Source organism: Pan paniscus, chromosome 18, assembly GCF_029289425.2.
Source record: "Pan paniscus chromosome 18, NHGRI_mPanPan1-v2.0_pri, whole genome shotgun sequence".
In the NCBI taxonomy this organism is placed as follows: Eukaryota; Metazoa; Chordata; class Mammalia; order Primates; family Hominidae; genus Pan; species Pan paniscus.
Genome location: NC_073267.2, coordinates 85,514,732 through 85,541,287, shown reverse-complemented (window position 1 = coordinate 85,541,287; position 26,556 = coordinate 85,514,732). Strand labels below are relative to the sequence as shown.

Here is a 26,556-nt window from a genome sequence, read left to right as displayed (position 1 = left end):
GCATAAGAATGATACATTGGACTTTGGGAATCAGGGATAAGAATGATACATTGGGAATCAGGGAAAAGGGTGTGGGGTGGCGAGGGATAAAAGACTACACCTTGGGTACAGTGTACACTGTTCAGGTGATGGGTGCACCAAAATCTCAGAAATCACCCCTAAAGAACTTATTCATGTAACCAGACAGTACCTGTTCCCCAAAATCTATTGAAATAAAAAAATTAAGAAGTTAAAAAAAAAAAAGATGCCAAATACTGATGAGCAGGTGAATACGAAGAGGAGTGAGAAATGACCAAGGGATCAAGCAACCTGGAAGTCACTGGAGATATTTTTTTTAAAAGTTTTGTTACAATATTAGGGATAAAAATTTGACATGATGACTTCATGAAGGGGATAGGAGAATTTGAAAAGCATGTATATAAGAAATAAAATTAATTTGACTGGAAAGTCCATTAATTTTACCTTTTAAAAATCCACAAGTTTTTTCAGAATAAGCTTCTCACTAATCTAAAATTTTTGCTGTGAAGTTTTTGCTGAGGCACCAGACTCCAGGGGTATGAAGGAAACGAGTAATCAATGGATCCTTCGATTAGAGTTTGTAATTAAAGAAAGAGCTGGCAAGTGCATGGAACTTTGAAAGATCTAAAGGGAAAGCAAATGTGATTGTTTTAATATGTTTGGTCTGTGAGGTAAATGGAGAGAGAAGCGAGCAAATGGGCTTCTTCGAAGGTTGAAAGTGAAGTGAGCAAAAGCACAGGTGAAGGAGCTGACTTTAGGAAAGAAGCGAATGATTCTTCCCCAGAAACCATGGAGATAAATGAGCAAGTGACGACACAACAGGGTTTCTCAGTCTTAGGATCATTGACATTTAGAGCTGGATAATTCTTTGTTATAGGCTGTACCGTGCATCACAGGACATTTAACATCCCTGACCTTTACCCACTAGATGACAGTAGTGTTCTCTCCCTTGTCATGACAACCCCAAATGTCTCCAGACACTGCCAACTGTCCCCTGAGGGGCAAAGCCACCTTGGTCGAGAACTGCTGATATAGAGATATGTTGAGGAAGAGAGAATTTCACTGTGTATGCTTGAATACCAGGAGGAATTTGAATGGCAACTGCATGCAAGGTGTGAGAACAGGCTGGATGATTAAGAGAAAAGAAGGGTGGAAGGAATTCTTAATATCAATAGGTACTTTACCCTATGGTGGCTTTGTTCTGTGTTAACTTAGCTCACCGGGACTGTTAACCAGAATCCCCTTTCCCTGGACAGTTCTAGATTCACTTGGGCCACCAGAGACATTTAACATGAGACGTGGAAGGTAGAAGTGAAATGGATGCCATATTCTCCTGCTATTCGGAAGGCTGGAGCAGCGCTGCGGGCGCTGTTGCCAGCACTCCTGCAGCTCATGCTCATTCTAATCTGCTGACTCACCTTGGTGTGAAGCAACACCCAGGCTTTAGCTCCTCCAAATACTGCTGGATCATCCACCTCATCAAAGTGGGAGGCCTGGAGGCTATGAGCCTCACCTGAGTTCCATTCCATCCTTGAGAACTCCAGCCCTTCCTTGCAGGTTCTAATCTGTACTCACTCTCTCCTACTTGTCCATCTTTCTTCTCATCCATCTTCTTCCATCTTTCTTCCTGACCAAGCTGACTGCAAGCTGCAGCAGCCAACACAGATGCAGTAACTGTGCATAAACTCTTTAACAAGATCCCTCCATTGTCTATAGTCAAATCCCTACAACAAATGTGACATTTTCCACCATTTGTCTCCTGCTGCCTATGTGTCCAGTACAACAACCACAATAAATTGTTTTAGTATCTTTATTTTATAGGTGATGAAACTGAGACTTGGAAGGCTAATTAACTCTATTAAGGTCCCTCATTTAGCAAGTGGCAGGCACAGAGTTTGAACAACATCTGCCTCCCTTTAAAATCACTCTCCTTCCACCATGCCCATCTGCAGTGCTAGCGGCTTCATGAGGTAAGGAGTAGAACTTTAAAAATTTCTTGACCCTGATCTATTGATAAATTACTCCATACTTTTTATTCTAATAATGGTGGTAAGTGAAAAAATACCCCTTCCAAGGAAGCATTTAATGATTTTTAGAGGTTGGAGGTACAAAACTAAAGGATAAAATGTGCTTGCTCTTCACAGTTACAAAATGAAGAAGGGTTTCAGTTCTCTACTTTCGATTACTGCATAATGCTTATGAGCCACTAACATTTGGTGGTAGCAGATGTCCTGGAAGTTTAGAAAGGACCTTAATCAGCCCATCAGCATTCAGTTTAATCAGGACTAGGAAAGAGTGATCAGGGATTGCATGGCTATTATTTGTACCATGGCAATGCCCTGGCTCTCTTTTCCTGCCTCTCACCACCAGAGGCAAAGCTGCTACGTCTTTCCTCCCTGAGTTATACTCACAGTAAAAACAGCAGTAACATTTACAGTACACACAGTCCTGCAGCAATAGATCATGATAAAAACAAGTCTTGCTGATATTACCAAAAGCAACATAATCACCAAGGCGTTGATGAAAATGTATCCAGTTCTACGGGTGAACAACTCTCCACATATGTACCTCTGTGTCTGCTATAGAGTATACGGTCCTGAGGTACAAGTATCAAATCTATGAATTTCTTTCCAAAAAGACTAGAATCATAGAATGTCAACACTGGAAGAGATTTTTTTTTCAGATCACCTAATGCATTCCCATTCCAAATGGATGAAGCCATTCTAAAACTCACCCAGTAGTCATGCATGCTCTTCTTGTACACTCTAAAATACCAGAGCATTGGCCAACTCAAAAGAAAGCCCATGTCATCCTCTAACAACTGAAAGCTAGGATGCACCTCCTGCTTTGAGCTTCTATGGAATGCCTGCTCATTGTTATAACCTAAGGCTGTTAGAAGAATCATTTTGCATCACTCACAGTATGTCCTCTCCCCCAAGTAAGTATACACTGTGCTTGATTTACAATTTAATGCATGCTCTATTGTTATAATAATGGCAGTAATATTGAGACTACTAAATACTAAGCATGTACTTTCTAAGCCAATTTTTTCCATCAGTAACATTTTTGTTAGATTGATTATTGGAAGGGTTATTAATGATTATGGCTTTTGCCTTTTTTTTCATTTTATACTATGGTCATGCTGTGGTTATAAGTTCAAAAAGGTAATAATTATTTTAGTTATCATTTCGAAAAGCCTCTTTTTCATGCTTTCCACAGAAAATTATTCATTTGAACAAAGTTTTGTTTTCAAAGCTACAGTAAATGTCAGATATGCGGTTTTTTATCTTATAAAAATAAGCTTGGTAATCAAGTCCACTTTAATATCACCATTTTATTGTCTGAGAATAGTATGAAATTTTAAAATAGAAGAGTTTCAACAAAACATAGAAACCATTTTTATAGAAATTATCAAATTCTTTCACATATTCTCCACAAATTTCTGTAAGTGCAAGATGGATTTTGATACATTAGTCCCTTTTTAAGAGTTGGAAAAACTGAGTTACAAACAGCTCCTACTAGTTTTGCAATCCCACAGCCATCTGCCAAAAGTAGAAGGGAGGATTTGAAATGACCAGTCTTCTGCTTTGTAACCAGAGCATAATCTCTCCGGGAATGCCTTATATTTTACCTCATCAGAGCCTGACTCCCGTAAGAGAAAACAGAAAGTGCAGATATGGACAATATAAATGACCTTCAGAAAAAAATTTCAGACATGGCCAATGTGTGTTAAAGCAGAGTATATCAGAATTAAGAACTAATTTTTCCATTTAGTTTCTCAGCAACTGGATTATTATCTGTCTTCTGAATAAATCTGCTTTTAGGATGACTGTGCTCTGATCAGTTATAGGTAAAATATTTTTAATAAGAAAACTGAGAAGGGATTGTTTCTTTCAGATAAAAGGATGGAAAAGTCCTAGTGGGGAAAAAAAAAAAAAAAAAAGCTGGAAGTAATGGGAAGCAAAGTTTGAAAATTCAACTTTATATGGCAATACTCTATGGGAAAAAATACAATTTAGTATAGGACTCAATAAATAGTTCTTTTAAATTACATTATTTGTTAAAATTAAGTTGTGTTCTGGGTTTTTTAAATCAAAGTGAATATACTGTGGCAATCAGTGATGTAAGAAAAAAATAAATTCATACTACTCAGAATATAGCAAATGTGATTGAGTTGGTGCCAATACCTGTTTATGGGAGGGAGTGTTATTCTGGTAAATGAAAGTTGCAAATTGTTTTAATAGGTTCATATACAATGAAAGAGGAATTGTAATACAGTTTTTCTTCTGAATGCTCCAATTTGCACTATTCCAATAATTTCTGCTTCAATGACTGCATATTGATCTTCATTGTGTATTATCTTTTCTTAAATTCTCTATTTGTAAGTTGGAAGAAGGGTTCACTCACATGAAGACGAATCCAAATTCTGGTGAAACCATCTGATCTTCCATCAGCACACTATTTCATTCTCAAAATAATGCCCGTGGGTTTTTTGTGGATTTTTTGTTTTGTTTTGGTTTTTTGCCTTGAATATTCAGGAGTTGGCAATCCAATACATTTATATTTATTTTCCTTGCTTTCCCTTCATATTTGATCTTTGTTTCTGCATGAGTCATTTCACAGCTAAGTAATTTCTCTACCTTCCGCATGAGAAGAAGAAAGACAAAATAATGTAAACTATTCTAGTCGTGTCAAAAGAGAAAAAATGGAAAAGGACTAAGCTGTTACAGTGTCAATGCCTGCTGGTCCCGGTTTCTCCTATTACTTTCAGCTTTCCTCTGGGTTTGAAAAAGCCTTTGACCTGCAACTCTACCTCTACCCCACTCAAAGGTGGAGCCGATTCTGCCAAACCTATCTATATATGTGGTAATAAATGCACCAGCACCATGTCTGCGTGGTTGCCAATAGTCTTGCTTCCCCAGTCCAAGAAAGTGTTGGGTATGGCATGCTTATTTAGCATTTTCCCTTCAAATTGACTCCTAAAGAATGCAACTTGTTGATGGGGTTGTTTGTTTTTTTCTTGTAAATTTGTTTGAGTACTTTGTAGATTCTGGATATTAGCACATGTACCCTAAAACTAAAAGTATAATAAAAAAAAAAGAATGCAACTATTCTTTCTTTTCCTGATGATATTCTGTCTTCCCTACAGGGTCTAGGGTCCTCCTTGAACTTGCTTTCATGTGGATAGATTTCCAACAATGAACCTAGCCAGCTCCTCCTCCAGCCCTTGACGTCCCCTTTTCCAGAGGCCAGTATGTGCACCTGTAACATCAGACACAATTTCAAAGAAGACATAACCTTGGGAACTCTGAACCATCCATTGATGACGAATATTTTCACTACCTAAAGCTCCCCACAAAGCAGCCCCATGCAATGGCATAGTTGGCTAGGAAACTGCTTTCTTCAGCCCTTTCCTTATGGACAATGTTGTGGACACTTAGCCACTTTATTTGAAGCCAACTTGGCCTTTGCTTGTTCTACTAACTAGCCCCTGCACTTTCCTGCTTCTCTCTCCACCCCTCACCAGCCAACATTCGAAGTCCTATACCATCTTATGTATTTTAGGTCAATTTAATCTCACTTTTTGTTTACCATTTCTTACTCCAGATAATCAAAATTTGTCAGCAACTATGGTAACTGATGTTAAGTTTCTCTACGGTAAGTTTCTTTTTAGCAAGGTTGATAGAATATTCAATAAAACTGGGCACAAAATAACAAGCCAGCCTCCCTGTGGTTACATGAAAGCTTTGATGAATGTGAAGAAGGTCTGGAGGAAGAACCAAATAACCAAAAGAGTTGGCTGAGCATTGATGTTTTACTTGGCCATGTGCTAAGGAACTTGTGGATACTTAAAAAAAAAAACACTAAAAATGTACAAGATCACGCTGTCTTAATCATTGCTGCATCCCTTGTATTATCAAGTAGATTGCCATAGTGGGTTTCTATAAACATTAGTTGAGTAAATTACTGAATGATGAGTAGAGGATTGTGGGGAAAAGAAAGAGAGATCAGATTGTTACTGTGTCTGTGTAGAAAGAAGTAGACATAGGAGACTCCATTTTGTTCTGTACTAAGAAAAATTCTGCCTTGAGATGCTGTTAATCTGTAACCCTACCCCCAACCCTGTGCTCCCTGAAACATGTGCTGTGTCAACTCAGGGTTAAATGGATTAAGGGCTGTGCAGGGTGTGTTTTGTTAAACAAATGTTTGAAGGCAGCAGGTTTATTAAGAGTCATCACCACTCCCTAATCTCAAACTACTCCCTAATCTCAAACCACTCCCTAATCTCAAGTACCCAGAGACACAAAACACTGCGGAAGGCTGCAGGGACCTCTGCCTAGGAAAGCCAGGTATTGTCCAAGGTTTCTCCCCATGTGATAGTCTGAAATATGGCCTCGTGGGAAGGGAAAGACCTGACCGTCCCCCAGCCCGACACCCGTAAAGGGTCTGTGCTGAGGAGGATTAGTAAAAGAGGAAGGAACGCCTCTTTGCAGTTGAGATAAGAGGAAGGCTTCTGTCTCCTGCTCATCCCTGGGCAATGGAATGTCTCGGTATAAAGCCGATTGTGTATTCCATCTACTGAGATAGGGGAAAACCGCCTTAGGGCTGGAGGTGGGACATGCTGGCAGCAATACTGCTCCTTGAGGCATTGAGATGTTTATGTATATGCACATCAAAAGCAGAGTACTTTTTTCTTTACCTTGTTTATGATGCAGAGACATTTGTTCACGTGTTTACGTTCTGACCTTCTCTCCACTATTATCCTATTATCCTGCCACGCCTGTTAATGATCAATAAATACTAAGGGAACCCAGAGGCCAGTGCTGGCGTGGATCCTCCTTATGCTGAACGCCGGTCCCCTGGGCCCACTTTTCTTTCTCTATACTTTGTCTCTGTGTCTCTTTCTTTTCCAAGTCTCTCATTCCACCTAACGAGAAACACCCACAGGTGTGGAGGGGCAACCCACCCCTTCAAGGATCTTGCACCTGAATTCAATATCAAAATTAACTGACTAAATATCAGTTATATGAGAACAGTGCCAAAAAAAAAAAATGAGGTTCTGGCTACAACAATACTATAAAAGTTAAAAGTAAAAACAGAATCGAATGTAGTGGAGAAATTGAGGACTACCTAGAGAATTTAGAATTAATTTGACCTTAAATTTTGCACAAAGTTTAGCATCAGACATTCCTGGCACATGAAACAGAATACGTGGATACCTGTAGGTGCATAAGTGCATGGCCCAGTAAGGAAGATTGGTTTACAGGAGGGGAGAATGTGTTGGAAATACAGTTAGATGGATGGATTGGGGCTAAACATAAAGATTGTTAAAACTCAGGCTGAAAAGGATTCGGAAAAGCACTGAACAAGTTTGAATGTGGTCAAGCAGTATGCTTTCTCTATGTATCAAGACATTAGCTTCCTCTCCATCTCACTAATTCCATTTTCCAAGAGATGCATATTTATTTCTTAGGCTCTGTGTTACACATAAGACCCCAGGATAGGCAGGAGGGTAAAGACATAATTCTTATCCTCAAGAGTTCATGGTAAACAAGGAAGAGAGACACAATCAAGTATAAGACAAAGTAACATGGGCTGTCATGGTGTCAAATGCTGGTTCCCCCAAAGTATCACCAAAGCATGCGTTGATAAAACAAAGCTGAGTTACTGCTTGCCATGGTAAGGGAGAACAGTAGGTCAACAGAGCCTTAGTAATATCCTAGAGAGGATAGGGCAAAGTCAAGATTTTTTTTTTTTTCGAGATGGAGTTTCGTTCTTGTTGTTCAGGCTGGGGTGCAGTGGCATGATCTCGGCTCACTGCAACCTCCGACTCCTGGGTTGAAGCAATTCTCCTGCCTCAGCCTCCCAAGTAGCTGGGATTACAGGCATGCGCCACCAGACCCAGCTAATTTTTTTATATTTATTTAGTAGAGACAGGGTGTCACCATGTTGGTCAGGCTGGTCTCAAACTCCTGACCTCAGATGATCCACCCTCCTCGGCCTCCCAAAGTGCTGCGATTACAGGCATGAGCCACCACGCCCAGCCAAGATCTTCAACAAGACTTTTAACTCTAGTTTAAAGCAGGTCTTTCAATATAGAGGCCTGATTAGAATTGAGTAAGGATCATAGTTTAGGATTGGTGAACACAGTAGTGCAAGATTTTTGAAGCAAAGGGTTCAAAGAGTCCTTTGTAAACTGTTCACTGATGCACTCTATTAAGTTGATAGGACTCTGTAAATCCTTGGAATAAAAAATAAAATTATTTACAACTTGTATCTTCCTCAAAAAGAGTCTCATGAAATAGTAAAGTTGTGTTGAAGACAATGAGGGAGAAAACATTTGCAAACTATTCATCTGACAAAGGATTAGCAACCAGAATATCAAACAACTCTATAGGGGAAAAAAATATAATAATCCCATTTAAAAATGGGCAAAGGATCCAAATAGACATTTCACAAAAGAAGACATATGAATGGCAAACAGGCATATGAAAAACTGTTCAACATCATTGATCAGGAGAGAAATGCAAATCAAAATACAGTAAGATATTATCTCACCGCAGTTAAAATGGCTTGTATCCAAAAGACAGGAAATAATGAATGCTGGTGAGGTGGGGAGAAAAGGGAACCCTTGTACACTGTTGGTAGGAATGTAAATTAGTACAACTACTATGGAGAACAATTTAGAGGTTCCTCAAAAAAACTTAAAATAGAACTACCATATGATCCAGCAATCCTACTACTGGTTATTTATCCAAAGGAAATGAAATCAGCATGTCGAAGGATATCTGCACTCCCGTGTTTATGGCAGCATTATTCACAACAGCCAAGACCTGGAAGCAACCTAAGTGTCCATCAACAGATGAATGGATAAAGAATATGTGGCACATACATGCAATGGAGTACTATTCTGCCATAAAAAAAAGAATGAGGTCCTGTCATTTGCAACAACATGGATGGAACTGGAGGGCACTATGTTAAGTGAAATAAGCCAGGCAGAGAAAGACAAACTTCACATGTTCTCACTCACTTTTGGAAACTAAAAATTAAAATAATTAAACTCATAGAGATAGAGAGGAAAATGATGGTTACTAGAGGTTGGGAAGGGTAGTGGGGGAGGGGGGAAGAGGGGATGGTTAATGGGTGCAAAAATGCAGTTAGATAGAATGAATAAGATCTAGTATTTGATAACGCAACAGGGTGACTACATTCAACAACAATTTATTGTACATTTTGAAATAACAAAAAGAGTGTAATCGAAATGTTTGTAACACAAAGAAATGATAAATGCTTGAGGTGATGGATACCCCACTTACCTTGATGTGATTATTACACATTGTATCCCTATATCAAAATGCCTCAGGTACCCTGTAAATATATACACCTACTATGTACCCATAAAAAAATTAAAACAGCACATGGCTGTAGTCCCAGCTACTCAGGAGGCTGAGGGTGGAGAATCACTTGAACCTGGGAGACAGAGGTTGCAGTGAGCTGAGATCGTGCCACTACCCTCCAGCCTGGGCGGCAGGGCAAGATTCCATCTCAAAAAAATAAATAAATCATTTTAAAAAAGGAAAAGAAAGAAAAATTGTGTTGAAGACAATGAAATAATCAAGTGAATGTAGACCATATGCTATATCAATGGCTTTGATTCTGTATAGAGAAACTTGCACGCAAAGAGCACAGGAAGCAGAAGCGAACAGAAAAGGGCCTAGATCCACGAGGTGGAATCTAAGAAGGTTTCAAAAAGGTGGCCTGTGTGCCAATACCTTATTTCACACTGCATGCTTGTATCAAAACATCTCATGTACCCCATAAATATGCACACCTACTATATACCCACAAAAAAACAAAAATAATTTTTTTAAAAATTTGAAATGAGCATGAATTTGTCTGGTGTACAAAAGTAAGAAAAATTTCAAGGCAGAATGGTGTGAAAGCAAAGGCTGAAAGAATGCATGTGATCTGAGGGACTGTAAGTGGTTTCTATAAGCACAAGACTTTCCCTGCAGTTCTAAAATAGAAACGGATGTACTTCTACTGTATCACTCGTAATGATTCACGGTATATAGTTAGAAATGAACTTTTTGTGTAAGTTAAGGACAATTTTAAAAATTATTCCTGAAACCACTTTTGTGTTTTCAGATGAGCTTGAAAACATGTATGATTTGGGGGTGAGGGCGAACTTAAAAGCCAGGGTCGAGACCACTTAGATCTCCCCCTGCATGTGAGGGAGTTTTTGACAAACGAACTTGGAGATAAATCCCGATGGAGTATGATCGCTGTGCTGTATAATAAAAGAGATGGCCTCGAAGGAGATGTGATCAGAAAATAAATTTGAAAACAAAAGCCTGATTTGATGCAAGAACATCAGGAAACCAATCAGCGTGGGATTCTCTTAACAGCCATCACCAAAACCCTGCATTCCTCATTCCTTTGATGCCCTTGTCTGATAACACTCAGGGCACCCCCAGCTGGCTCTTCCATGAGCTGATCAAACCCAGTTCCAACAGCCAGTGATGAGCACAGCTCAGATTCGACAAACTGCAAGCCTGCTCACCCCACACCTGAGAGCCTAGACAGATTCCAAACAACCAGCTAATTAAACCTGGAGCACCAAGCTATCATCATTCGAGATTCCTGGGCATCCAACGAGCAGAAGAACTAGCAACACGGCATTCGGCAACAGCTGTCACCTGCTATAATGTTCTTTAATTATCTTAAAATCTGTAAGAACTGACAAATGGGTGACAAAATGCAATTTTCTGTGTCAGGAAGCGAGAGACAAGCCTGCGTTACTTTGATGAGAGGAAATACTGTAAAATCATCTCTCTCAGCTCTTCTTATTGGGGTTGGGGGGGACTGTTGTCGCTCAATTCTAGTCTATCAACACTCTCATTACAGGACTCCTGGAGGGACAGGTTTCCTTCTTTATAAAGATTGAGTAGGAGAGGTTAGAATGTGCACTGGGCTGTGCCAAGCTTGTCCCCATAGCCTCAGTACTTCTTCCAAAGTCAGCCCCAGCTCCAGCCCTAGCCCCACTTTCACCACGCTACATATGTCCCCCCGCCCCAAGATGCATTCCTGGGGTGGGCCATTAGCAAAGACCCTCCAGGTTCCCAGGAATCATGTCATGCCTCTTGCCATCAATTTCTCCAGGTCCCTGTCCAAACAGTGGCCTGATTCCTCTAGGCTGCGGTGATGTTTATGACCTCCATAAGGATCTCCATTAATCCCTAATTTCTGTCGGTCATGACACTCTACCAAATGTGCATGACAGAATCCTTTGTTCCTTTGGGGCAAGTTTACGTCTATCATTTGCACAATTTTGCCAGCCTTTATGGGTCAAAAATGTTCACTAGAACACAAAATAAACTGCAGAAAGAAAGGTCACTGTGTAGTAAATAGCTGTTAACAGCAGCTAGAAAACCACATCCTCTGTACAGAGTAGTAGAGCACTCATAAGCCAAGAGCATTGCACCACTCATGGTCCCAGAAGGTAAAACAGAGAAAAATATGGGCTAGCTCACATTGGCTGCGAGCACAGGGATAGCCCTTAGAGTAGGAGGAAAACATATATTAACAGTGCGCTACAACACATTATATACAATGAAAACATATGTGTATGTGTATGCGTGTGTGTGTGTGTGCGTGTGTGTGTGTTTGTGTGTGTGTTAGAGAGAGAGAGAGAGAGTTTGGTTTTGAAGGTTCGGAGATTTTTTGTTTTGTTTTGTTTTTTTGTTTTTGTCTTTTGAGAGAGAAATGGCATAATAAATCAGCATGCTAGTGTCTGCTACCAGAGTGCTGACAGTCTAAAGGGATCACTAATAATTCTTAAGACATGGCAATATTTGTTCTTAAAATGTGCATGACAATATTAATGCATGTAACTGATGACAAGCCATGGTTACATTTTTGAACCATCTTAACAGAATTTTATGTGAAGATTTAAATTTGAGTGACAATAGGTGCTCAGTGGACCTTTCTGCCCACTAATTATAGTAAAACCATTTAAATTTTGTATGTAAAGTCATTTTATGCAATTAATGCATTAGTTTAATGCATATTAATAGTTAAATTGATCTGTTTTTGTGATCTTGAAGGTTTAAGCTCTCTTGGGGACAAGGGCAGCTATGAAATTATCTGTGACTGCAGTAATTGCTGAGCTATTCTTTCTAAAATACAAATTTTAACTGCCAAACCAGTGATTGCTAACCTTTGCTGGAGATCCTGGTTCATACTCATGACTGTCTCATTCTCATACATTTGTTTCTTTTCTATCCAAATGTTCATCCCAATTCTCCACCACCATCTTCCAGACAAGCCATAGTTTTCTACATTTGAGCATTTTCTTAAACTTCCCAAGTTCTGTCAGATACTTCTGTCTTATTCTTTAATCCCCTGGGCAAATATTAGACCCAAGATCACACGGATAAAACCGCTTACACACTTTATACCCTCAGTAAATGTCAAGGCTCTTATCTCTCTCCATTGATGGCTACTGCAATGGATGCCTCGTTGGACTCCTAGAGCACATATAACCCATATAAAATGAGAACTTCATCCTGTGACCTTTTAGATTACTATTTATTTATTTCAAGTTTTTTTAATCCTCTCATATAAGATTATAAATTTCTTGGGGGTATTAGTACCTTCATCTGTGAAATGAGAGAGTTGTCTTACGAGTCTCTAGGTTCTTCTTGCCTTAAAGTCCTGATGATCCCTCTGGTCATCGTGTCTGTGAACCCCAAATCACTCAGCACAAAGATGAGTACATCTTAGCTCAGTAACTCCATAAAGAGTTAAGAGAAATGATAAACCACAATTTTATCAAGATCAGGTTTAAAGTGGACCTTCTCTGTGTGCATTAGTGTACAGAATACCATTCATTAAGATTTTCTCCTTACTGGTTTAGAGCTAAGAAAATCCACAGGAGTGAGTGTGGGTGTGTGTGTGGGTGTAAAACTGAGAGTCAGTGAGGGGCCAGGAAGCCTGACAGGTACTATCTTCTGAAATGCTTCCAGGGTTTCTGCTGCCCTCACTAAGGAAAAGTGACTCAAGGCAGAAGTCCTTGTTCTTCTCCTTTCCTCATCCTCAAAGCTGAGTGACCATGAAACCAATAAGATTTAACTTTCAAGGTCTCTCATTTGAGACAGCTCTAGCAATATGTCCACACGGTCCAATGTTTTACAATTTGCAGACATATTTTATTTATAATTGAAGAGACTGCTCTCTCTTTTCTCTCTGATTTTTCCTCCTTGTACTTCCCATCGCTAAAGTGGTAGCAGAGTGACCACGGACAATTTGAAGTCTGGATTAAATGATAGAAGGTGGTAATAGATGATCATACATCCTGCTTTGCTTTAGTGGAATATTTGTGTGGTTTATCATCACCTAAATAAAATTAAGCTTTTGCTTGTCCAATAATTGGCAAAGCTAGGATTAAAGCCCAGGTCTGTGCGATTCCAAAGCTGGCATATCATATCATCTGCTGCCCATCATATTCTTCGTGATCCATCAACAGGTCTGTGATTACAGGCATGAGCCACCGTGCCTAGCCCTGATATGATGCTCAGGGCTAGGCACTGTGGCTCATGCCTGTAATCCCAGCACTTTGGGAGGCCAAGGTGGACAGATCGCTTGAGCTCAGAAGTTCAAGACCAGCCTGGGCTGGTCTTTATAAAAACTCTTTCTCTACAAAAAATACAAAAATTAGCCAGGCATGGTGGCAGGCATCTGTAGTCCCAGCTACCTGGGGGACTGAGGTGGGAGGATTGCTTGAGCCTGGTAGGTTGAGGCTGCAGTGAGCTGCGTTCACACCACTGCACTCCAGCATGGGCGACAAAGTGAGACCTTACCTCAAAAAAAAAAAAAAAAGAAAGAAAAGAAAAGAAAAAGAAAAAAAGATATGATGCTCTATGCTCAGCTACTTGGCAGCCTTTGGCACTTCTCCCCAGGCTCCAACACACTTTTTCTAGACTTTAGTACCCACCACTTTCCTACCTGTACAAACAACTCTGTCCAAATTGGATTTCTTGCATTTTCCAGGTTGTGGTTTTGTTCATGCTCTTTCCTCAGGCTAAAATGATCTTACCGAACCACATTTATGTAAGCTCTTATTAATTTCTTGCTAAATAAACATAAAGCACTAACAATGAAGATAATATATGACTCATGATATGTCACTACAGCAAGGTCATCAGTGAAAATTGTTGTTAATGGTTGTTGTCAAATCAATTAAAGAATTGGCCACTTAAAAAAAGCATAGAAACAAAGATCAACCAAGCAGTACTGAACACCTTAAGCACACAGATTTTGCTGTCTAAATGTAAGTAAACATCAACTTTTTGTTTAAAAATTAAAGCACTTTGGAAAAAATGGCTGATTACAGGTCTAGAGCAGGAACTACACAAAACTAGATGATCGGCCAGGCACAGTGGCTCACTCCTGTAATGCAATTAGTAACAAAATGCAATTAGTTAAACTCAAAGTAGTGGAAATTCTACAGGGCAACTAGTCTGGTTTTTCAATAAATAAATTAAAACAAAAAAATGAAAAAGGTAAAATCTATAGATTCAAAGAGACTTAGAAAACATATCCACCAAGGACAATAAGTTTAGGTACTTATTATCGCAAATGTAGATGCACACACACACACACACACATACCCCACAGGCACAGAGAGAGACAGAAAGAAGGAGGAGAAAAAAAAAGACATGAAAATTTATACGAGAACTAGATATTTAATTATATTGATTAATTATTGTTAATTTAATCAGAATAGTGAAATTATTTTTGTATTATATAGATGTACACTGAAATATTCATGGATGAAATGATATATTTTACTTAAAATTCATCCAGTAGGGAGTGGTGTGGGACATAGACGGGTTTATTTACGGAACAAGATGAATCCAAGTGATGAATATGTGATTAATCATTAAGCTATTCACTCTATCTTTATATATGTTTGAAATTTTCCATAATAAAAAAAATTTAAATAAACAAAAAAGAAAATACATGCTTGTGGTCCAGAACCACAGACTATTTTTTATTCCAAAAGGCTGAGTAAATTCTGTTTAGAACTGAACATGATACATAGAAAATGCAGCCTTTTGTACAACCTAATTAATTCACTTGCTCCACCTGTGAAAAAAGGGAAACAGATAAGAGACTTCTGGCTTTCCCCGGTGGTTCCTAAGTGGTCTTACAGGCTAGGTGTTCAAGAGTCCACGGCTGTAGCAGTATTATTAGCGCCTCACCTTTCAAGATGTTCCTGCCGGCTTCCCCCGGCCTGAACCTGCATCACGGTACCTGTGGGCCTCTCTGTCTGCACACGTGCATGACAGGCTGGGAGAGCTGAGGAAATCACTGCCCAAGGAATAATCCTCACCAATGACTGCCAGGAGTTGTCGCCCAAATCCCACAGCTTCATAACCCATCCACTAGTAAATTCCGAGATCTGTGCTTTGCACTGCTTGCCAGAGCTTCCTCATGGGGTAACGCCCCAGCAGCCAACTGCGGGCACTGGCCTTAAAGCTCCTCCACCTGTATCTGGCTGCCTTGCATCATTCCTGTATTCCTTGTATCAGCCCTTCCGTGTATTATTTTACCCCTGTCCCTTGTGCTTCCCAACTCTTTGGCTCAGAGTTTGCTTCTGGGAGAACCCAAGCGAAGATAGAAAGATGAATACAAGCAGAGGTGTATGAGAAAAGCAGACGTTTTCTCTACTACATTCAACATGAAGGGATTTCTCCCCACACCAACCGATTCTCCAGCTCTCTGAACACCAAAGTGGGTGTCCTACAGTTCAATCATGATGCTAACTACCTGGGGTTAGTGCACCCCCCACAGGACAAGGGCTCGGTCCCACAAGACTGCCTTCCACTTCGAATGCCACTCGCAAGTAGTAGGGCCCCAGATTACCCACACTTCTGTTCAGCTTGGCTACAAATTGGGGGTTCGCATGGCTCCTTCCTCAGGTTTCATAGTTTGCTGATGGCTCACAGAATTCAGGGAAACACTTAGGTTTACTGGTTTATTATACAGGATACGATCAAGGATACAGATGAAGAGGGATATAGGGAAAGGTCTGAAAGGGTCTCAAGGGCAGGAGCTTCTGTGCCCATGGAGTTGGGGTGCACCATCCTCCCAATACCTGGATGTGTTCACCAACCCAGAAGCACCAAGTGCTCAGTACTTTAGAGATTATTATGGAGGCTTAATCATGTAATCATGATCCATTATTAACCCGATCTTCTTTCCCCAAGAGGAGGTGGGGTGAGGCTGAAAGTTTCAAACTTCTGTGTCTTGTCTTTCTGATGACAATTAAAACAAAAAATGAAAAAGGTAAAATCTATAGATTCAAAGAGACTTAGAAAACATACCAAGCAAGGACAATATGTGGGCAGTTTAGGTACTTATTATCCCAAATGTAGACACACAAACACACACACACACATACACACACACACACACACACAGGCACAAAGAGAGAGGGAGAGAGCTCTCTCTCTCCATTCAGGAGCCCACCAAAAGTTGGTTCATTAGAACAAAAGATGCTGCTATTGCCCAGGAAATACCAAGAGATTTAGGATTTCTGTTAGGAACAAGGGTTAGAGACCAAATAGTGAAACAAAAGATCATCCTGGCACCCCATCTACTCAGGAAATTACAAGAGTTTTAGAAGCTCTGTGCCAGGAACTGGAGCAGAGATGACCAAATAAATATTGCTTATTATATCACAAGTTCCATATCTTTCCTTAAAGGAAACTTTAATGACAAAAAATAAGAATATACTTACATATACTATTTACCATGTACTATGCATTATACATATCTCACTTGATATTCACAGTTACTCTATTTTATAGATGAACAGAGTGATATGATAACCTAACCAAGGTCAAACAGCTAATAAACAATGGATCTAATAATAATATTATTACTATTTTGTTATTTAAATGATGTGGATAGTGTTAGTTGCTTCTTGAAGGAATGTGGGTAGTGTGTGTGTATGTTTATGTGCACTGTAACAGCTCACTTGGCAAAATAAAATGTGTACTGTAATACAATTCCTTCCCATAAAAAAGATGTAAAAATGACTAGGAAAAACTTTAACCACATCTTCTGAAAAGGAATACGAGCAGATGAATGGTTCTACTCTTTTTATCCAAATTCCCTTCCTACCCCTCCCCTATAAAAATGACGCTAATTTTTTCTTCTGGAAAAAAATATATTTTGAGAACAGAATTGAAAGGAAATGTACTCCAATAGGATAATTGCATCACTCCAGTCTTCCTTCCGACAGAGAAGAAAGCCTCCTGAAATTACACAGCTCAAGATCTGAAAACTCAAATCACCACATCACCAGAGTGGATGCTGAACCTCAACATGCAGTTAGCTCTGAGATCTGCAAGAAGTATTGCCAGCTGTCAGTCGAAGGACATCTCCTTTACATAGATATACCAAGAATGCAAATCGTCAATGATACTTGTGGCATTTTGCAGCATATACCAGAAAAGGTAAATGCTATTCTGGATGCTGCCTGATCCTGGGACATTTCAATCCTAGACAGCCCTGATCTAAAATGATTCATTCTTAGACGCAGTTGTTCTCCACCTTAAGAAAACCCCAGAGGAACACTCATGTGAGTGGGTTTTTATACAGTCATGTGCCACATAACAGCATTTCAGTCAAAAACAAACCGCATATACCGCGGCGGTCCCATAAGATGAAAATGGAGCTGAAAAATTCCTGTGGCCTAGTGATTTGCGTTATAACTTCCTACATTATTCAGTAAGTAGCATGCTGTATAGGTTTGTAGCCTAGGAGCAATAGGCTATACCACATAACCTAGGTGTGTAGTAGGCTACACAATCTAGGTTTACGTAAATACTATATACACTCTTTGATGTTCACACAACAACAACATCATCTAAGGACACATTTCCCAGAACATATCCCCATCATTAAATTACAGGACTGAATCTGTAAAACTTATCAGATAGTGGATGGTAATGCCTATAAAAATATATGCAGATCATTATGTTAAGTGAAATAAACCAGGCACAGAAAAACAAACAGCACATGTTCTCACTTATTTGTGGGATCTAAAAATCAAAACAATTGAATTCATGAACATAGAGAGCAGAAGGATGGTTACCAGAGGCTGGGAAGGGAAGAGGAAAGAATGGGGAGGAGGTGGGAATAGTTAATGAGTACAAAAAAAATAGAATGAATGAGACCTACTACTTGATAGAACAATAGGGTGACCATAGTCTATAATAACTTAATTGTACATTTTTAATAACTAAAACAGTATAATTGGATTGCTTGTAACACAAAGCATAAATGTTTGAAAGGATGGATACCCCATTCTCTATGATGTGATTATTATGTATTGCATGCCTGTATCAAAACATCTCACACATCCCATAAATATATATACCCACTATATATCCACAAAAAATTAAAAATTAAAATATATACATGAATATGCTTATATTTAAACTTAGAATTTCAATTCAGGAATTAGTTAAACAGAGATAATAGCACAAATCCATAAATATGGGTTTGTAAGGCTTTTTATTAAATCAATACTGTTAATAGCAAAAGCAAAAACAAAAACAAAAGAAAGAACTAAATAAATTGTGTAATAGAGTATTGACTAAACAAAGTGTAATACATCCATAAAAGGGAATCATAGGCATCCATTGCAAAGAGAGAATGATGTTATATAAGACAGACATTCATCATTAGATGTGGAAAGTATATCACTGGAGAATATGGATAATGTAAGCCACTTACATTCTAAACACATATGTAAACATTCAGAAGGTTACACAAGCCCCTCCCTGTTGAGCAATATGAATAAGTTCTAGAGATTTGCTGTACAAAATGGTACCTTTAGTAAATAATACTGTATTGCATATTTCAAAATCTGTTAAGAGGGTAGATATCATGTTAAGTGTTCTTACCACAATAAAATAAAATTGTTTTTTAATATACACACCAAAGAGAAAGTTACATAACAAATCATTGACAGTAAGTAAGAAATCTTCAAGTAAGATTAAGTAAGCTTTCACTTTGGAGTTTGTTAATTTGATTATTTTATGTGGTACATATATACCACGGAATACTATGCAGCCATAAAAAATGATGAGATCATGTTTTTGTGAGAAAATAGATGGAGCTGAAGGCCATTATCCTTGGCAAATTAATGCATGTACAGAAAACCAAGTGCTGCATGTTTTTACTTATAAGTGGGAGCTGAATGATGAGAACTCATGGACACAAAGAAAAGAACAACAGACACTGGGGCCTACCTGAGGGTGGAGGGCGGGGGGAGGGAGAAGAGAAGAAAAAATAACTGTTGGGTACTAGGCTTAGTGCCTGGGTGACAAAATAATCTGTACAGCAAACCCCTGTGACATGAGTTTACCTATATAACAAACCTGCGTATGTACCCCAAACCTAAAACAATTTTTTTAATCTGATTATTTTATTAGTGTCTGTTTCTTTTACAATCAACAGAAAATAAAGATGTTCTGAAAATGTAAAAAGGCAATATAACAAAAAAAGAACTTAGTTTTGTTGTGACATAGTTATCTTAAGGAGATTCCTTGATGAAATTATTCATATATATACTTGAGATAGGGTCTGGCTCTGTCACCCAGGCTGGACCGCAGTGGCATGATCTTGGCTCACTGTAGCCTGGACCTCTTGGGCTCAAGCAATCCTCCCGCCTCAGCCTCCTGAGTAGTCGGGACTACAGGTTCACACTGCTATGTCGGGCTAATTCTTTATTTTTTTGCAGAGGCAGAGTGTTGCTATGTTGCCTATGCTGGTCTCTAACTCCTGGGCTCAAACAATCCTCCTGCCTCAGCCTCCCAGACTGCTGGGATTACAGGCATGAGCCACCAGGCCCTGCCCACCAAAAGATACCTTAAAAAATGAATTGTGTCAATGCATTTATACTTAGTTACAGATTATAAACTCCTTGATTTAGGGTTCTAGAAACAGGGCAATTGAAGATTACAGTGCTAAAAGCCACTTTCAGTGGAAGACCCAATAGTAATAAGTCAAAATTGTCTCTAAGTGTATATCACTGAAAATAGTATAAATTTACAAAGTATACACATCAATTTGCAAACTCCCATTCAAATCCAACTTATACAAGCCTCTGTCTATCGTTACTTAAAATAAGGTGCAGGCGTATTTTGGTTAGCTCAGCTCCCTGCAGGTATCTTTGGAGTCAGGGTCACCTGCTGTGCATCATGAGGGTGAATTACACTCTCAAACACAGCAAAGCAGCAGCACCAAGAAGCAAAAGGCATCCAACCTGAGTCCCAGGGAAGGAGGATAGGAGTCATTGGCAAGATGTAGATAAGAGTCAGACACATTGACTTATATTAGGTTCTCTTGGCTTTTAATTACATTAATTCTATTTTATTATTTAGCTTCTTTTTACAGAACCAAAGAAAATACCTTTGTAAATCTTTGGCACCCTCTTTTGGACAATCTGATTAGTTCAAAAACTGAAATTAACGAATTGAATTTCTAAGCATGTTATAGGCAAATTGAAATCAGACACTCATTATTGTTATTTTACATTTTGGGTTTTTTTTAATTAATAGGCTTTATTTTTAGAACATCTTCGGATTTGCAGAACAATCAAGCAGTTAGTAAGAAGTTCTCATATACTCCCCTCCCCCACAGAGCTCCCCCTATTGTTAACACCTTGCAGTACATTTGTTAAAGTCAACGAAGCAGTATTAACACTTTACGATTAACTGAAGTCCATAGTGTACTATAAGGTTGTACATTTCCATGGGTTTCGACAAATTACAGGTATCCACCGTTATAGAGTTATAGAGAATAATTTCACTGACTCAAACTTCCCTGTGCTTCACCTCTTCATCCTTCTTTCTTTCTTCCCTAACCCCTGGTAATCAATGATATTTTTTACTGTCTCTATAGTTTTGCCTTTTCCAGAATAACACATCGTGAAATAATAAAATATATGTCCTTCTCAGACTGGCTTCTTTCACTTAGCAATATGTGTTTTAGAGCCCTTCATACCTTTTTGTGATTTGACAGCTCGTTTATTCTTGTCACTGAATAATATTCCATTGTATGGATGTACCAATGTTTGTTGAGCCATTCCCTACTGCGGAACATCTGGATTGCTTCTGGGGTTTTTGTTGTTGTTGTTGTTGTTGTTTGTTTGTTTGAGACAGAGTTTCGCTGTTGTCGCCCAGGCTGGAGTGCAATAGTGTGATCTCAGCTCACTGCAACCTCCACCTCCCGGGTTCAAGCAATTCTCCTGCCTCAGCCTCCCAAGTAGCTGGGATTACAGGCGCCTGCTACCTCGCCTGGCTAATTTTTGTATTTTTAGTAGAGACAGGGTTTCACCATGTCGGCCAGGCTGGTCTCAAACTCCTGACCTCAGGTGATCCACCCACCTCAGCCTCCAAAAGTGCTGGGATTACAGGTGTGAGCCATCACGCTGGGCCGCTTCTGGTTTTTGACAATTATGAATACTGCTGCTATAAGCATTTGTGCAGGGTTTTGGGTGGGGGGAAACATAAGTTTAATTCATTTGGATATATACTGAGGAGCTTGATTCCTGTACCATATGGTAATACTATGTTTAGTTTTGTAAGAACCTGCTAAACTGTTTTCCAAAGTGACTGTGCTCTTTTGTATTTCCACCAGCAATGAACGAGAGGTCCTGCTATTCTCCTTCCTCACCAGCTTTTAGTATTGTGAGGTTTTTTTGGATTTTGGCCATTCTATTAAGTGCATAGTGATATCTCATTATTGTTTTAATTTGCAATTCCCTAATGATATTTCAACATGAAATTTGGAGGGGGCAAATATCCAAACCATATTCCCAACTTACAGCAATCCTAGGAAAAGCATCCCTTTAGAAAAAGCTAATTTATTTCTCAAGGTGACCTTCACTGTAAAAATGGATATGGCATAGAGCAGTGTGTCCTTGAAAACTAGCTTTCTGGCTGGGCACGGTGGTTCATGCCTGTAATCCCGGCACTTTGGGAAGCCAAGACAGGCAGATTACTTGAGGTCAGGAGTTCAAGAACAGCCTGGCCAACGTGGTGAAACCCCATCTCTACTAAAAATACAAAAATTAGCCAAGCGTGGTGGTGGGGGCCTGTAATCCCAGCTGCTCTTGAGACTGAGGCAGAAGAATCACTTGAACCCAGGAGGCAGAGGTTGCAGTGAGCCACCAAGATTGCTTCACTGCACTCCAGCCTGGGTGACAGAGCAAGACTCCGTGTCAAAAACAAAAAAAGAGAGAGAGAGAGAAGAAACCTAGCTTTCAGTGTGAGGGTGGTGATTGAAATTAGCAATGTAGCTATTGCTGGTTTTCATGGCTTAATCTTAGAAACTTCTTGACTATTTAACAATTGGCTCTCACAGGTAGGATGTGTGATGAGTCTGAGCAGAGAGATTATGTGTTTGCTTTGCTAGCCTCCTATCCATTTTGTAAATATTGATTTATAAACATTTCCCATTCTAACACTGTTATGAGCTGAAGTGTGTCCCCCCAAAATTTATATGTTGAAGTCCTAACCCCCAGTACTGCAGAATGTAAGTATATTTGGAAAGTGAGAGCCTTTAACAGGGGTAGTTAAGTAAAATGCAGTCATTGAGGTGGGCCCTAATCCCATGTGACTGGTGTCCTCATAAGAAGAGCCTATTAGGAGACAAACAGTTACAGAGGGAAGACCATGTAAAGATACATTGAGAAGACAGCATCTACAAGCCAAAGAGGAAGGCCTCAAAAAAAAAAAAAAAAACCTGCTGACACCTTGATCTTGGATTTTACCCTCCAGAATTATAAGAAGATACATTTCTGTTGTTTAAGCCACCCAATCCGTAGTACTTTTCCATGCAGCTTTGGCAAACTAACACAAACACCAACCAGAGAATGTCCCCGAGGTCCTTAAAAACAAGTGCTTCCAAAGAACATTCATATGGCTACATTTTAGCACTAAACTTTCATTTTCAAACCATTGTTTTCTCTTTCACTATGCAGAAGCTGTTCTTGAGGCCGTCTGATCAAGCATGATGCAAATAATAAATGGGGAAAGCTAGACAAAAATGTGTCTGCTACCATAGGTAAACTGCTGGCTGCTTCTTGAGGACCATGAATTTTTATAATACCGAAATCATACCAACATTAAAACCGAGTTCGTGAGAATAATTGTGGGGCTGTGCATGGGCCTTATAATATCTCATCATTTCTAAAGTCACAGGGACTGGCATACATACCCAAACAAAAAGGGAAAATGTGTATAGAAAGCTGAGTGATGAGACTGGAAATTTGCAGAGAAGTATTTGGACTGAGTGTTTCTATTAGAGCTCAGTTCTCCTCCCGCTTCTACTACCAGCTATAGGAAGGAACTGAGCAATTCACTTCACTTTGCAAAAGGGGTGCCAATTTTCTCTTGTGTAAAACAAAGGGGAAAATTCATTGACCAATCTCTAAGTTGCTATAAGCTCCCTAGATTTATAAATTATAAAAGTAGAGGGGATGGTACCCAACAAAAAACTCAGTTTGTGATGATGAACTTAAAAGAGGCTTGAGTCCCTCTTTCCATGGCATCCACATGATGACACAGCCTGTATGAAAAAAAGAAAGGCAAAGCATACACCCAAGATTGTCATCCCACTGCAATATAAGACATGGTTGAGGTGACAGCAGTGAAAATGTCAGAATTAGAACCTCCACAGATTTAACTACCCCTCATAAAACAATGAAAAAACCTGACAAAAATTATCAGAAAACTTTTTCAAAACTCTAGAAATTAACCAATGATTTGTAGCAACCCAAGGAGTATTTATTCCCAAAAAAAAAAAAAACTGGCTAAATTGTCATAAAAACATAAAGTTTTTGGTGTCTTTAACTTACCCTATTATCATCCTCCACTGTCCACCTCACCAGCAGCAGCCTTGGAAACCAACACCCTGCATTCTGGTACCAGAGAGAGAAAAGGATACCATTAAAAAAATGCAATCCACAGAATGGGAGGAGATATTTGCAAATTATGTATTTAATAAGGGTATAGTATCTGGAATATGTGAATAACCTTTAAAATTCAATAACAAAAACACAAATAATTGGAAGCCCTAGCTACAGCACAATCAAATAAGAGAAAGAAATAAAGAGTATCCAAATTAGAAAGGAAGAAGTCAAATTATCCCTGTTTGGAGATGATATGATCTTATATTTGGAAAAAACTGAAGACTCCACCAAAAAAAATTAGAGCTGATAAACAAATTCAGGAAAGTTGCAGGATACAAAACCAACATATAAACATCAGTAGCATTTCTATATGCCAACAGTGAAAAATCTGAAAAAAAATTCAAGGAAGTAATCCCATTTACAATAGCTACAAATAAAATAAAATACCCAGGAATTAACCAAAGAAGTGAAATATCTTTACAATGAAAACTATGAAACATTGATGCAAGAAATTGAAGAGGACATAAAAAAATTGAAAGACATTCTGTGTTCATGGATTGGAGGAATCAATATTGTTAAAATGCCCATACTTCCCAAAGCAATCTACAGATTCAATGCAACCCCTATCAAAATACCAATCACATTCTTCACGGAAATAGAAAAAGCAATCCTAAAATATATATGGAACCACAAAAGACCCAGAATAGCCAAAACTATCCTAAGCAAAAAGAACAAAACTGCAGGAATCACATGACCTGACTTCAAATTATACTACGGAGCTACAGTAACCATAACAGCACTGTATTGGCATAAAAACAGACACATAGACCAGTGAAGCAAAATAGAGAACCCAGAAATAAATCCATACATCTACAGTGAACTCATTTTTGACAAAGGTGCTAAGAAAATACATTGGGGAAACAATAGTCTCTTCCATAAATGGTGCTGGGAAAGCTGGATATCCATAGAAAAAAATGAAACTAGACACCTACCTCTCACCTTATACAAAAATCAAATCCAAATGGATTAAAGACTTAAACCTCAGACCTTGAACTATCAAACAGCTAAAAGGAAATATTGGGGAAACCCTCCAGAACATTGGACTGGGCAAAGACTTATTGGTTAATATCCCAAAAGCACAGGCAACCAAAGCAAAAATGGACACATAGGATCACATCAAGTTAAAAAGCCTCTACACAGCAAAAGAAACAAGCAACAAAGTGAAGAGACAACCCACAGAATGGGAGAAAATATTTGCAAACTACCTCCTCTGACAAGGGATTAATAAACAGAACATATAAGGAATTCAAACAATTCTATAGGAAAAAATTGAATAACCCCATTTTAAAATGGGCAACTGATCTGAATACACATTTCTCAAAAGAAGACATACAAATGACAAACAGGTTTATGAAAAAGTGCTCGACATCACTAATGATCAGAGAAATGCAAATCAAAATACAATGAGATATCATATCACCCCAGTTAAAAAAGCTTATGTCCAAAACATAGGCAATAACAAATAACAGAGAGGATAAGGAGAAACGGGAACCCTCATACACTGTTGGTGGGAATGTAAATTATGGAACCACTATGGAGAACAATTTGAAGGTTCTCAAAAAAACTAAATATAGAGCTACCATACGACTCAACCATCCCATCCTAAGTATACACCCAAAAGAAAGGAAATCAGTATATCCAAGAGATATCTGCACTTCCATGTTTTTTCCAACACTGTTCACAATAGCCAAGATCTGGAAGCAGCCTAAGTGTCCATCAACAGACAAATGGATAAAGAAAATATGGTACATGTACACAATGGAGTACTATTCAGCCACAAAAAATAATATGATCTTGTCATTTGCAACAACATGGATGGAACTGGAGGTCATTATGCTAAGCGAAATAAGTCAAGCACAGAAAGACAAACTTCACATGTTCTCACTTATTTGTGGGACTTAAAAATTGAAACAATTGGGCCAGGCGCGGTGGCTCACGCCTGTAATCGCAGCATTTTGGGAGGCCAAAGCGGGCGGATCACAAGGTCAGGAGATCGAGACCATCCTGGCTAACACGGTGAAACCCCGTCTCTACTAAAAATACAAAAAATTAGCCGGGCACGGTGGCGGGCACCTGTAGTCCCAGCTACTCAGGAGGCTGAGGTAGGAGAATGGCGTGAACCTGGGAGGCAGAGCTTGCAGTGAGCCGAGATGGCGCCACTGCACTCCAGCCTGGGTGATAGAGCAAGACTCTGTCTCAAAAAAAAAAAAAAAATTTAAAATAATTGAACTCATGGAGATAGAGAGTAGAAGGATGGTTACCAGAGGCTAGGAAAGGTAGTGGGGGACAGGGTGGGGTAGTGGGTATGGTTAATGGGTACAAAAAATAGAAAGAATGAATAAGACCTAGTGTTTGCCAGCACAACAGGGTGACTATAGACAAAAAAGAATTTAATTGTACATTTTTAAATAACTAAAAAAGTATAATTGGATTGTTTGTAACACAAAGGATAAATGCTTGAGGCATGGATATCTCATTTT

At 39.0% G+C, this 26,556-nt stretch overlaps 1 long non-coding RNA gene across 1 annotated transcript in view; it reads right to left on the bottom strand.

Annotated features, from left to right (window-relative positions):
- The window catches only part of LOC117976302 (uncharacterized), a 114,366-nt gene extending 89,736 nt beyond the window's left edge, over positions 1-24,630 (bottom strand). The window contains exon 1 of the long non-coding RNA XR_004666935.3: positions 23,963-24,630. This is a non-coding gene — a long non-coding RNA (uncharacterized LOC117976302). The remainder of the gene's footprint in view (positions 1-23,962) is intronic.
- Between the last annotated feature and the right edge of the window lie 1,926 nt (positions 24,631-26,556).